The 15,313-nt window shown below is 33.4% G+C and overlaps 1 pseudogene; it reads right to left on the bottom strand.

Annotated features, from left to right (window-relative positions):
* The window catches only part of LOC116125300, a 59,848-nt pseudogene extending 46,731 nt beyond the window's left edge, over positions 1-13,117 (bottom strand).
* Positions 13,118-15,313: the final 2,196 nt, after the last annotated feature.

The raw sequence follows: 15,313 nt of genomic DNA, 5'->3' as shown, positions 1-15,313 counted from the left end.
GACTGATGCCAAATCAGTCTTGGTAGAAACAACTACTAAATCACAGTAATAGCTTCCTTACGATCCAACACCAGTTCTCAACATTTACATAACAAATAGTGCAATTTGAGCTTAGTGCAACCATTTATTTGAATGAAATCTTGTGGTATGTAACAATTTTTTTGTTACTTCTTGATGCGCATATCTGTGTGTGTGCCTATATAAGCGCCAAGTGATCTAGCTAAAAGATGCAGTGGAAGGAAAAAAAGGCCAATGGTAAACACTGTATTAGACATAAGGGCATACAACTAAAATTTATCAGGAAAAATTAAGAAAGTACCAAAACGAAACTCAAAGGGGGATCATCCAAAAATTTAGGCTTTTGGAGGCAATGGAATCACAATTTTTCCAAATTTTAGTTCTTCAATTCCAGAAAATAATTTATAGGAAAAGCAAAATAATAATAATGAGAAGTTTAACTCAGTGGAAAACTAGTTCTTAGAAAGATAAAATCAAATAAAAGTACATGTCAACCTCTTCCAGTAAAATCTTCAACAGAGCTCGTGTTGATATTGTAGAACAAGCTGCTGAAGGAAAAGTAAACCCCATAATTACAATAATATGGAATTACCTTTAAAGTATATATAAAGAGAAGTCCAGGGAAGCTGTATACAACCAAAGGAATAATTTACAGCAGACAAATTCTAAGCATTTAATGAGTTCTACCAAGTAAGCAAAATATTAACAAGATATGAATTATTTCAAGTGACGATCACTTTCAAAAACCAATATAAACGTTATGCTTTTAATTTCCAGTATAGAGATGATACCTATTAATGGTCAGATCCCTTCAATAAGCATCTTCTTCTGTTGTGCCAATTTTCTGCAGTGAGGCATGAGTAAACTTGGTAATTTCATCATCAAAGATCAGACATCATTTCTTCATCCTTATCAAATATAATTGGATATGCAAATGTTATAGAGATTGCAAATGCATAATTGTGAAAAGAACATCCTTGAAAAGTTCATTGACGACATTGGAACATCCACAGAATAATGAAGCTTGAAAGACCTTTGAAAAAATAAAAAGAAACCATAAATATAAAAATAATGTAAACTAATTTACAAATTACCAAATCCTTGTCTATGCCTTATAAAAGCATTCCAAATTGAGAAAGCAGAAATGATATCACTAAGGTATTATAAAAAGTTTAAGAGAATATAATAAAGCAAAAAGCTTCTAAGCACTGAATGGATATATTTAGGCAAAAAAGTAAACACAAATGAGTAATAAAGTCACACAAGTTGAAAATGTGAGTAACAGTTTACCATCGTAGGAATGCAGCTATTCTCGCCGTAGTCTTCACATCTTAAGTTTACAAAATCAATCCATAAATTAAAAAGGTACATCCTTGCCGTCTCTAAGTGTTTGGACTGATCTGGATTACTGAAAATTTTAAATTAAACTGTAAATTGCCCAGAAGTAACAAAATAGCACACGAGATTCAAAAGTTTAACATCCATAAGTCCATCGTTAAAATCATTACCTGAAAAATTGTATCAAACAAACATATTCAATGATATGAAGCAAAAAAAAATTACTCAGACTGGAATAAGGATATTTTTAAATGGAAAAGGGAGAAACAAAAAGGGAAGGGAAAGCCCTCACTGATAATTATATGTAAAGCAAAGGGCAAAAACATACCACAGTAATCAGAAAAAGATGAAAAATAACTCATATTCAACTGACAAAAAGAAGCAAATTAGGCCAACGGGCACATAAACTTTATATGCCAAAAATTCTTAAAAATACTATATTAACAAGAGGTTTATACTGATGCTTTATCAATGTCTCACAACGAAACTCCAGAATTTAAACAAACAATAAAACTATCCATATGTTTGTATGTATCACATCAAAATTTAAAAACTGCTTCTTTGTAAATTCTTAAGAAAGTTTTCAATTTCCATTATACTTTTTCATTCAACATTAATCCACTTATTTTGAGTTGGAATTAAGAAACCATACAGAGTAAAAATCTAACTCATAAAAAATTAACAGAACTGAACTAAGCGATTAATCAATAAGATATCATACATTACGTCAATTCTTAGCACAAATGAAAGAAAATACACAAATGGTGTACCTTGGAATAACCCCCAAGCCTGAAGGCGTCCTAAAAAAATAAGATACTGAAAATATGAGTTTAGCCTCCATTATGTTAAAATCCTCAATAATGTTTTGTTTAAATAGAACATGACAATTTAGCCCATCTAATCCTAAAACAGCCTCTCCTCTTTACCTGTCTAACTCTTATACTTAACAAATTCACCATTTCTCCAACAATCCAAGAACTAGCATCCTTGAAGCCGAAAAACAACCTCACGACACCAATAGAGCGATATGAGGCTAGATCAGGCCTCATTGCCTATCGATAAAGTGGCACAAGGCCGTATCATGCCTCATTGCCACCAAAAAAGTGGTGCGAGGCTAGATCAAGCCTTGCCCGCTTCACTAGTGGCTTAGGAGGCCAAGATCAACCCTCTCATGCCTCACAAGTAGAATGACAGGCCACATCTAACCTCGTGTCGCACCATTGGCGACTTGCAAAGCTATATCAACCTCGCATCACCAATGACTTGCAAGGCCTGATCAAGCTTCACATCGCTTTGGAGACAACTTGCAAGGCTAGATCTAGCCTAACACACTAGTAACACTTGCTGAGTAGTGGTGCAGGAGGAAAAGAAGAAGAATAAAAAAAGGATAAAATTGAATAAAAAACAAATAAGGGTTTCTTAGGAAATGAAAAGTCTAAACTGCCCAAAAGTTGAAAATTAATATTCGCTAATGTTAACGGAAAAAACTAATAGACTGGGGTAGGCATGGCAACAGGGTTAGGATCTCATTTACCGTAATCATCTCCCCGCCCTTAAAATCACTTTCCATCATCTCCGCCCTTAAAATCACTTTCCACCCCTGTCCCATCCCTATTACGGGGATGATAATAATTTCCCTCCCCCACCCCCATAGAGGATGTTGGAGGCTTGTCTCGTCTTATTAAGATTACATAAACATAAATTAATTTGAGTATTATTAAATATAATAGTTTTCTCATCCACATGATAAATACTTAAATATAGTTAATTCTTGTTCACATGACAAATACTTAAATTAATCGTTTAAACATAGTTAATTTTACATAAACATAAATTTGAGCATTTCCTTGGATTCTTCTTATAAAAACATAATATAAGTTTATATAGATATGATAATCGTTTAATTAGGTGAAATATAAGGGTATTAGTGAAGGACAAGGGAAAAGCATCACTCACCCCGCCCCATCCCCAAGAACGGGGATTAAAATGCCCCCACCCGTGCCCTTATGCTTGAAAAAATCGAGGCTTTCCTACTCCATATGGGGCGGGGCGGGACAGGACGGGCTCCCAAAATTCCAGGGAGCATTGCCATGCTTAAATGGGGGTTATGCTCCTATTTTTGATACTTTCAAGTGCTTTAGAAATTCTTGAAAACTATAGGATTTTAGGGAATAAACTCAATTTGCAAAGCTTTTTTGTAGTTATAAATTAATTAATTTATTATTTTGTCTTTATACTTACTTTTAAGTTTTAAGTTATCAATTTTGACTAGTAGTTTTGATGGAGGGCACACGAAGCTAATTTAAAGGGAAGAACAATGTCCTCCTCTTTGTTTGAAGAAAACAAACGTATCCGATAATTATGAAAAGTCAAAACACACCAAAAATTTACAGACGTTAATAGAATTTAAAACTTTGTTGTGAAAAGACTTTAATATCTATGTTATTATATTTTTCCCATTTTATTTTATTTTTATTTGAAGTATATAATTTAATTTTATTATTAATTTAGGGTGCATTTGGTTCATTATTTTATATAGGATTTTGGAAATAATATTGGATCGTTGGATAGGGGAGTATTACGAGGTAAAATTTAAAAATTTATGAAAAAGCCCATAGGTTTGCTAATTTAATTAAACACCCTAATATATAAAATGATAAAAACGCCCCCACCACCCGCAGTGCCAGATTCCGGTCACCACCGTCAGAATCTGGTCGAAAAATTTCGTTACGACACAGACCGGTCGGATTTGTGTCGTAACGCATCACTATGACCTTTTCCGGTCAGATCCACTACGGATCTGACGGAAAAGGCTAGATCTACGGCCAAATGTTGCCGTCAACTGCCGGAAAAGGCCAAAGAAGTCTATCTTTGGCCGTCAGATATGGTCGTCATTTTCGGTCAACGACGCCCATTTCTTTCGACAGCCAGATCGGTGAACTACTGGCCAGTTATGGTCGTGGTGTAGGCCGTTGTACAGATTCCGGCTACTACCAACAGTGGTTGCCGGAATCTGGCAAGTATGGGTGGATAGGGGTGTTTTTGTTAATTTTTAAACTTTTTTTGGAGGTATTTAATGAAATTAATAAACTTAAGGGGCCTAAAGAATCAAAAAAATATAGTAATATTTCTAGAATAATGTGTCAAACAATATTTGGAGAATAGAATTGAAAATATGGGTAGAAATATTGAACCAAACGCACCCTTAGCTTTTATATAATAAAAATATTGACTAAAATAAAACTAAATTAATAATATGGACTTCTTTTGCCTTTTCCGGCTGTTGACGACAACATTTGACCGTAGATCTAGTCTTTTCCGATCAGATCAGTAGTGGATCTGGCCAAAAAAGACCATAGCGATGCGTTACGACACAAATCCGACTGGTCTATGTCGTAACGAAATTTTTCGGCCAGATTCCGACTGTGGTGGTCGGAATCTGGCACTGCTGGTGGTGGAGGTGTTTTTGTCATTTTATATATTAGGGTGTTTAATTAAATTAGTAAACCTATGGATTTTTTCATAAATTTTTAAATTTTACCTTGTAATACTCCCCTATCCAAAATAATGAACCAAACGCATCCATAATTATATTATTTACTTTGAAATAAAATTGGTTATAAATTTCACTATCTATGTAATTAAAATTAAAATTGAATAAACAAAAACTGAAATGAACTCTAAAATTAGATAAAAGGTTTAAGGTATTATATTTTTGGTATAGTGGAGTAATATATTTCACTAGGGGTTGTCAATTGTTTTGGTGTATTTGTTACTTTTCAAAATCCTTGGAAGTGTTTATTCTTTACCCAAACTTTGAGGAGGAAAATGTTGCGAACTCAGATAATTTGTAATTTATTCGTAAGTGGCGTTGGGCTCTAGGCGCATTTCAGAAAATACGCTGACATTTCTTGAGACGAGTCTTGCATCTTTATCTTCTTATTTGATTAAATAAATAAATTCTGTGTACACAGTAAAGTAATGGAAGATTTTCTAATTACCCCTGAGGTTTGTCTATTCATTTTATGGCACTTTTCTGCAAAATTTTGATATGTACACCTAAACCCTAACATTGTACAATTCTGTTAACATATGCGGGGTAATTAGTCAATTAACATAAGATATTTTGTATAAATCTGTCAATTAATTATTGTAAAGTAAACTGTTCCTCATATATGTTAACATACTATTGTAATCCCTATCAATTAACTAAACTATCCATGTTATATGTTAATATAGAGTAATGCTACAGTTATCAAAAGATACGTATCGAATGATGTGACACAATCTTGACCGTTGATTCATTATCGGTTAATATTAATCAACGGTCAAGATTTTGTCACGTCATTCGGTGCATAGATTCAGTGTGTAATTTTTGGTAACTCTATCATTTTCCGTTAATATAACTGCACGGTCTTAGGGTTTGGATTATATCTTGATATTATTTTTGCCCAAAAGTGCCACAAGTTTATTGAATAGGCAGACCCCAAAGTTAGTTTATGAAAATCTCCAGTGCATTATGTGACAGGGGTGATACAAGGAGATGAAATTATCTTCCAACTTTTTCTGAGAAAACTTGAATAATTTGTAAAATAACTTTATCCTCACATCATAGCAAAGTAATTTTTTTACCCAATCAATAGTTATGCAGAGTGGACTCGCTACCCACAAGTCTGCCGGTTAGATGTTAAAAATTTTAATTTTAAAATATTTTTATTTAATGAATTTATTATTAATATTGTATTAATAAATTAGAAAAATAATTAAAAAATACCACCCAATTTTATTACTTTATATGTGCTATATATATTACTGTAAAATTTGAAAATTAATGTTTACGAAACACTTTGTAACTAATTATATTAAGAGTTGTTTATGCGGAAACTGGAAAGTTGAGAAACGATCAAGGGAGAAGTTACAATATCCCAAACTAAAGTTTTAATTTGCTTTTTAATGCTTGCAGTTAGAGTATGAAATGAAACAATGCCATCATTTGCTTTTAAGCACACACTGTAAGAAGTATGGTGACTCAAATGGTTACCCTATAAATCTAATTTTTTTTTATTAAATTAATTGAATAATTGTCCAATTTTTTGAAAATAAAAATTAGAATAATAATGTAATTATCCATGAGTGTTCTATACTGTTTGCTTTTAAGACATTATGCATAAAAAGACTTGAGAAATATAATATTACATAATTTAGTGGTTTAGTTTTGTGAAAGCAATGTAGATACAAAGCTATTTTCTTTGTAATATCACTTGTATAACCAAAAATCGTATTGACCTTATCAGGCTTAGTAGCGAAAATTTACTAATTACGTCTTAGTGCCTTGGTTCAACCTTGGTTGAGCCCATGCTTAAATTCATCTTGTGGATTAACCACTCAATGGGATGACCCATCTTATAGGAATGTCCATTCTATAGCAGACCTATTTTACGAGCTGATCCATACCATAAGTCAACCCCCTCCACGAGCTAGGTTACTTTACAAGTTGGGCTTCTCTACAAGCAAGGTCACCCTACGAATTGGGTCAACTTATATTTTAGACTACTCTATGAGGTGGGTCATTCTACAAGATTAGGCTAAATTAAGCTCCAACTCATCAAACCATATGCGTCCCAAAATAGGACTCAAAGTCCTACTTATTTCCTAGTTCATCCAAAATTCCTAATCTTACATGAACCAGTATTCCTATTTCTATATGGATAAACATCATGACTTTCTTAGTTGCTCAAATTCGTAAACTAGGACTCAGAGTTCTGGTAGGATTCAAACCTCCTTAACTTACTATATAACCAGGGGTCAAACCTCTCACTACGCATTCACATAGAACCCATAGCTTTACTCTCAAAGTTCTTGCTCTCACGAACCGTGCCTCTCTCGCCGTAAAGTTTATTTCTGACTAACTTTACCACCTTTAGCCTCCGTAAAGCTATGCTTCGGCCACTTTGCGATAATCTTGCCCTAGCTACATTATTACAGTAAATATTTTTCCGCTCTCAGCCCTCACTAAAATATCTTTAACTGTGTTAACTTGAGCGTCAAAGTGCCTACGGTAGACACTACACCGATGTTCCCGAGCCTTCACGTTCATTCTTTCTTTCTTTGTAGGTCCACGCAATTGTCAATGGCTCATTTCTCACAAGATCCATCCATTTCGAATCAATCGTAGATTTTACCGTCTACATTGGCATACTTGTGGGTAGCGAGTCCACTCTGCATTTCGAATCAAGTTAATTGGATCAAAATTGGCATACTTGAAATATTTAAAAAATTGGTCCTCTATATTGCAAGCAGTAATTTACTTTGTTGGCATAAGGAAGGCTTTAAGGCATCAAAATTACAGAAGTTAAAGTAAACAAAAATATCATTCAAGTAAAAGGAAGTTTCTATAAAAATGGGAAATATCATACTTTTTAAGTGCGATTTGAACTATTGATTTAGGCAATTAGAAACCAATTAACTTTACGATGAAATCTAGAAATTGACCACTAATCCAATTTGAGTTCTTCTACAGGATATAGAGACTTGAAAGAAAAGGTGAATAGTAATGACAACAAGTGATTGAGTTTAGTACTGTATAGCGAAAGCAATCTTCCACAAAATTTTTATTAAAGTCAAAACTAATATCGGTAAATATTAGGCTATTTCTTCTTTCGGCTTTTAAAGTGTATATGAGCACAATATCGACAATTGGTAAATAAAAGAGTTTACTAAATGCTTTACAAAAACATCTGTAATATTGTAAGAGTTTGTTTGACTGAATTTATAAAAATTAGCTTATAAGTAGTTAGTACTTATAAGGTAATTTTAATTTATAAGCATTTGAAATTTAAACAATTATGTGTTTAGTTAAAGTATTTATAAGTGATTGATAAGTAGTTGACGTATTTGATAAAATGTGACTTATAAATACATTTTATTATCCAAATAACTAAAAAGAATATTGCATTATTTTATCAAATAATAAATAAGATTATATGATGGAATTTTAAAATTAAATAGGACTAATGTGATAATATATTTGGTCAAAGTAACTTATAATAAAAAAAAATTAAATAGGACTAATGTGATAATATATTATAAACAATCTGGTCAGCTTGATTTTAGAGTTTATAAGTTAGTTTTGACCAACTCATAAGTTCAGACAAACTCTCTCTTAAGAAAACTGTCCATTTCCTAAGGCAAATTGTTGTCTGAAATGAGCTAACACCGTTAGAAATGAGCTAACACCGTTAGAAATGAGTGCTTCATATGGCAATTTTTGGTAGAATGCGTTAGAAATGGTTGTTTCCTACAAGTCGTTGAAAAAAAAATAGTTTTTTTCCAAGGGCAATATGCCTCGGAAATATATTATTGTTGTTGGAAAAATGGTGTATCCTATCATATGATTTCGTAGGAAATGTCTAAAATTTGTAGGGAAACAACTTTTCAAGGGACAATATGCTGTCCATAAACTTATTATGATTGTAGAAAAAAAAATCATTTTTCTTACTAAATTATATTGTAGGAAATTTCTTAAAGATTGTAGGAATTTCTTTTTCCTATGAAATTGAAACACCAAATTATTAGAACCAGCAGTGGGCTACAAAATTGAAACACCAAATTATAAAACAAGCCCATGTATAAGCACCAGTAGTGGGCTGCAAAGTTAAAACACCAAATTATAAAACAAAACAAAACATAATGAAACAACCCATGTTTCCCAAAAGCCTATATATTAGAGAAAGAGCAAGCATCTAGTTTTTATCAACATCTATATGGTTTGAAAGTCCAAACAAGAATCTAGTTATTGTCATCTATGTGAATCGATAGTGCTTCATAGTGATTGCTTTGCTTCTAAAATTGTCTCAGTTCACTAGTTTGACTTCATAGTCTAGAGTCCATCATTCTAGTTTTGCTGCTAGTTTCATCATTATTAAAAACATTCAAATATATATATATAATGGTGACAATGCTCAAGCTAATAGTCCTCCATGACCTTAAAAATTTTATATCAAGAAATATATCTGATAGCATTTTAGCAGCCTATATAGTCAAAAGAAATTAACCAGCACACGGTGAACTATATGTCACTAGAAATACGGCATGCGCCAACGCTAAGAGAATGTCGGAAGACATAAATCTTGTGTCAAAGCAGGCCTTCCTCAATGCGAAATTTCGCACCGACAACTCGTTGGGTACAATCGTCTGGTGTAAAGCTTTGGCATCGTTGCATAATTCTTTTCTAGAGGTGATAATATGTAACCAATAGATTATAGCGCAATAGGTTCCCAAAGTGTAGATGACAGAGGTTGTTTAGCCCCTCATGTAACAATTAATCATAATAGAATCATAACAATGAACCATAAGAAAGTCACTATCATGCAACGGAAACACAAACTCTAATGATAGCTATTGAAATATAATAATAACAACTACTAAAGAAAAAATAAATGGCCAAAATAAATGCAAATTATAAAGAACACCAAGATATTGTTACCTACGTCCTCGGGAAAAATTCTCTAAAGAACATTCCAAACTTTTGGGCAATATAAAAAAACTCTAAACTATAGAGTTCTTAATGAAAGAACCTTTACAATAGAGGTGTAAGGGAAAATAATTTTTAGGATGTAACAATAGAACTTGGCCTTTTTTATATAGACTCAATCCTTGATTCCATTCCCAGTTCCATTCGATATGGGATTGCTAATTATCCCATTCTTGTTCCCACCTAATGTGGGATTACAAATGATTCAATTTTTTAATGTAGCTGTCTGTTGATATCAACTCTAAACCCTTTAAGTGAGGCAGATGGAGCAGGGCCCCAGACATAACCATGTATGAGAGTAAGAGATTCAGTTGCTCTAGAGTTAAAAGAATGAAAGCTATTTCTATGCATTTTACCAAGATGACAAGCATCACAGAAAGAAAACTGCAATTTGGAGGAGCAATTGGTGTTGACATGAGTCATGATCTTATGCAATGCCTCATAATGAGGATGGCCTAATCTTTTATGCCAAAGGAGTCCTAGATTGTCAATGGTGTTATTAACTTGTAAGGCTAAAGATGAATGAGACAATGAATTGTTGTTAAGCACATAATGATAATGAGATTTAACATTATTCTTAAAATGATCATGCACAAAATTATTGTCAAGCACAAAATGATCATGAGCAAAAGAATGTATAGGAACATGATTGTCAATGTAATCACTTGAAACTTTATTTATCAAACTGTTTTTCAAGAATTCTTTGTACAGTCTGTATTAAAATGTGCTGTTTTAGATAGATCAGACAAACAATCTAGAGACATAGTCTAATTAGAATCTAGAGCACAATCTAAAGAAGTTTTAGACTTAACAGCAGAAACATATGACAAAGGTTTGGAACTAGGTAGGGCAGGAACAATTTGCTTAAATGGAATAGGCTCTGAGGAAGGATTGGAAGAAAGATTTAGTTGATAAAGTCCAGTTTTAAGTTCTCACTGCAGCAACACTATCCTTGTAACCTTTTCTTTAACAACACAACAATTAGAAGTAAATTCATCTACTAAATTATAATCTTTTGTGAATTTGGATATGCTAAAAAGGTTTTTAGTTATTGTAGGCACACACAAAACATTTTTTAAATGTAGGCATTTGGTTTGTAAGGAACTAGGTAATGTAGTATAACCAATATGAGAGATGTTAAAAAACTCACCACTGTCAACTTGCAATTGTTCAACTCCAGCATAGTTCCTGTTGCCATTCAATTGATTCAAGTTAGGAGTAACATGATTAGTAGCACTAGAGTCCATGTACCAAGCTGGAACAAGGGACATTGCTGAGCAAGTAGCCATAGAAGCAATAGGATGTCCATGAGAGGAGGAAGCAAAATTTGCTTGATTTGCAGCATAAATTTTTTGGTTAGGTATAGTGTTGTTAAATGATGGTGGACCAGACTGTTGTTGTTACTGATAAGAGCCATCATAACTCTCTTGCTCCTAATTTCCTCTAGAAGAGAAACTGATAGGAGAAGGTTTTGAATATAAGGTTCCAGAATTCCCAATGTGTGATTCACCATTATAAGGACTTGAACCTTGTTTGCTTTGGACATGAGAAAAATGAGTTCCAGCACCAATGAATTGTCCAGAACTACCAAACTGTCCAAAATTCCCAAATTGTGGAGCTCCAGCACCAATAAATTATCTAAAATTACCAAACTGACCAGAGTTTCCAAATTGTGGAGGAACTCCAATATATGTAAAGTTGTACCTATGATAGCACTGAACTGCAATGTGGCTAATTTTGCTACAAACCTGACAGATTGGTTTTTCTCTTCCTCTGCCTCTACTAGCTCCATTAATTCCAGGAGATCTATAGTTAGCAAAAGGAGATCCAAACTGACTTAAATGAGTGGCAGGTGTGAACTGATTAGCTTGAGCAATTGAACCAGTTGTGTTCTAAGAAAAATTGTGAGGAAATGAGGAATTAGTCATAGTGTTTAAGGTACAAGGAATGGAGTTAGGAAAAACTGGAGCTGTGACTGTAGTATTTGGACCTGGAATAGTTGAATTAGGAGTATTATGTAAAGGATGTGAAAAATGATGGCCTATGTTACTAGTAACAGCTACATTAATTGATCCTCCTTGAAAGTCTGTTGAGTTAAATTTCTCAAGATGTAGCTCATATTTTTGAAGCAAAAACTAAGCTTCTTTGTAAAGTTACTAAGTCAAATGTGGACTCAATTGTGGAGGTCAGATTCACTACAGCTACATCAAATTTAGAACCAAGACCATCTAAAACATATTGGAGCAAGTCTTCATTAATAATCACTTGGCCACTAGCTGAGAACTTTCAGCTATAACTTCCCTTTTCTTAACATACTCACTAACACGAATGTTATGCCTAAGGAAATAAAGGGCTGACGTGGGAAGAGTCACGTGAAGGACGACCTGCTCCCGTCAGAGCAACACGCACACGTCAGATCTGCCAAGTGATGTGGAGCCCACACGCGTCCTTTCTCCTGCCACAAGTCGTGCGATGTCAGCTTGGAAAAAGGGAAATGGGACATAAAGCCTGATTATACACTGACAATCACACCAAACCACGGATTTAGCAACGATTATACATTTCAGTTCAGTATAAAATAGGGAAGACCCCTTCATTAANTCCTTTGATCCTTGATGGGAGGTTAAAAAGCAGTTGATGGGAGTTACTTGGTCCCTAGCCTAGCCATATATAAAGATATATCTTCTCTATCAGAGATATATCACGAAAATACAAAAGAAAAGAAAAGGTTTGGAGGCATAGGCTAGAAGACAACTCTCAACTCACAAATCATTCACGTTTTAGCTTTCTACAACACTTAAACAATATGGCTGGAGGTAAGTGGTTAAATTCCGCGTTATATTACATACGTAATGTTTTACAAACTGAACTAAGCGATTAATCAATAAGATATATCATACATTACGTCAATTCTTAGCACAAATGAAAGAAAATACACAAATGGTGTACCTTGGAATAACCCCTAAGCCTGAAGCCGTCCTAAAAAAAAAAGATACTGAAAATATGAGTTTAGCCTCCATTATGTTAAAATCCTTAATAATGTTCTGTTTAAATAGAACATGACAATTTAACCCATCTAATCCTAAAACAGCCTCTCCTCTTTACCTGTCTAACTCTTATACTTAACAAATTCACCATTTCTCCAACAATCCAAGAACTAGCATCCTTGAAGCCGAAAAACAACCTCACGACACCAATAGAGCGATATAAGGCTAGATCAGGCCTCATTGCCTATCGATAAAGTGGCACAAGGCCGTATCATGCCTCATTGCCACCAAAAAAGTGGTGCAAGGCTAGATCAAGCCTTGCCCGCTTCACTAGTGGCTTAAGAGGCCAAGATCAACCCTCTCATGCCTCACCAGTAGAATAAGAGGCTACATCTGCACCATTGGCGACTTGCAAATCTATATCAACCTCGCATCACTAATGGCTTGCAAGGCCTGATCAAGCTTCACATCGCTTTGGCGACAACTTGCAAGGCTAGATCTAGCCTAACACACTAGTAACACTGGCTGAGTAGTGGTGTCGGGGGAAAAGAAGAAGTATAAAAGAATAAAATTGAAGAAAAAACAAATAAGGGTTTCTTAGGAAATGAAAAGTCTAAACTGCCCAAAAGTTGAAAATAACAACTACACCTTAGTATTCGCTAATGTTAACGGAAAAAACTAATAGAATGGGAATAGGCATGGCAACGGGGTTGGGATCTCATTCACCCTAACCATCCTCGCCCTCAAAATCACTTTCCACCCCTGCCCTATCCCTATTACGGGGATGACAAGAATTCTCCTCCCCACGCCATGAGGGATGTTGGAGGTTTGTCCTCACCTTGTTAATTTTATATAAACATAAATTAATTTAAGTATTATTAAATATAATAGTTAATTCTCGTCCACATGATAAATACTTAAATTCATCGTTTAAACATAGTTAATTCTTCTACACATGACAAATACTTAAATTAATTGTTTAAACATAATTAATTTTACATAAACATAAATTTGAGTATTTTCTTGGATTTTCTTTATGAAAACATAATATAGGTTTATATAAATGTGATAATCGTGTAATTAGGTGAAATATAAGAATATTATGAAAGACAAGGAAAAGGCATCATTCATCCCGATTAAAACGCCCCCACCTCTATCCCTATTCTTGAAAAATTTGAGGCTTTCCTATCCCATATCGGATGGGATAGGACGGGTCCCAAAAATTCCAGCGAGCATTGTCATGCCTAAATGGGGTTTATGCTCCTATTTTTGATACTTTCAAGTGCTTTAAAACTCTCGAAAACTAAAGGATTTTGGGGAAATAGACTCAATTTGTAAAGCTTTTTGGTAGTTATAAATTAATTAAGTTATTATTTTGTCTTTATACTTACTTTTAAGTCATCAATTTTGACTAGTAGTTTTGTAGGCGCAGTGGACAAAGATTATGGATGGAGGGCCACCCGAAGCTAATTTGAAGGGAAGAACAATTTCCTCCTCCTTGTTTGAAGAAGTAACAAACGTACCCAATAATTATGAAAAGTCAAAACACACCCAAAAATTTACAGACATTTATAGAGTTTAAAACTTTGCTGTGAAAAGACTTTAATACCTGTGTTATTATATTTTTCCTATTTTATTTTATTTTTATTTGAAGTATATAATTTAATTTCATTATTAATTTAGCTTTTATATAATAAAAATATTAGCTAAAATAAAACTAAATTAATAATATAATATAATTATTTACTTTGAAATAAAATTGGTTATAAATTTCACTATCTATGTAGTTAAAATAAAAATTGAATAAACAAAAACTGAAATGAATACTATAATTAGATAAAAGATTTAAGGTACTATATTTTTGGTATAGTAGTGTAATAATATTTCATTAGGGCTTGTCAATTTTTTTGGTGTATTTGTTACTTTTCAAAATCCTTGGTTGTGTTTATTTCTTTACCCAAACTTCGAGGAGGAAAATGTCATAGGCTCAGATAATTTGTAATTTATGGGTAAGTGGCGTTGGGCTCTAGGCGCATTTCAGAAATACGATGACATTTCTTGAGAGAGGAGTCTTGCATCTTTATCTTCTTACTTGATTAAATAAATAAATTCTTGTACACAGTAAAGTAATGGGAGATTTTCTAAAATACCCCTGTGGTTTGTCTATTCATTTTATGGCACTTTTCGGCAAAATTTTGAAATGTACACCTAAAACCTAAACATTGTACAATTCTGTAAACATACGGGGGGTAATTTAGTCAATTAACATATGAGAGTTTGTATAAACCTATCGATTAACTATTGTAAAGTAAACTGTTCCTCTTCCTCATATATGTTAAAATACTATTGTAATCCTATCAATTAACTAAACTATCCATGGTATATATGTTAATATAACTGCATGACCTTAGACCATCTCTAACCCATTGCACCAATT

The sequence above is a fragment of the Pistacia vera genome, unplaced genomic scaffold (assembly GCF_008641045.1).
Source record: "Pistacia vera cultivar Batoury unplaced genomic scaffold, PisVer_v2 Contig162, whole genome shotgun sequence".
Classification (NCBI taxonomy): Eukaryota; Viridiplantae; Streptophyta; class Magnoliopsida; order Sapindales; family Anacardiaceae; genus Pistacia; species Pistacia vera.
The sequence above is the reverse complement of the archived record's forward strand: the minus strand, read 5'-3'. Positions and strand labels throughout refer to the sequence as shown.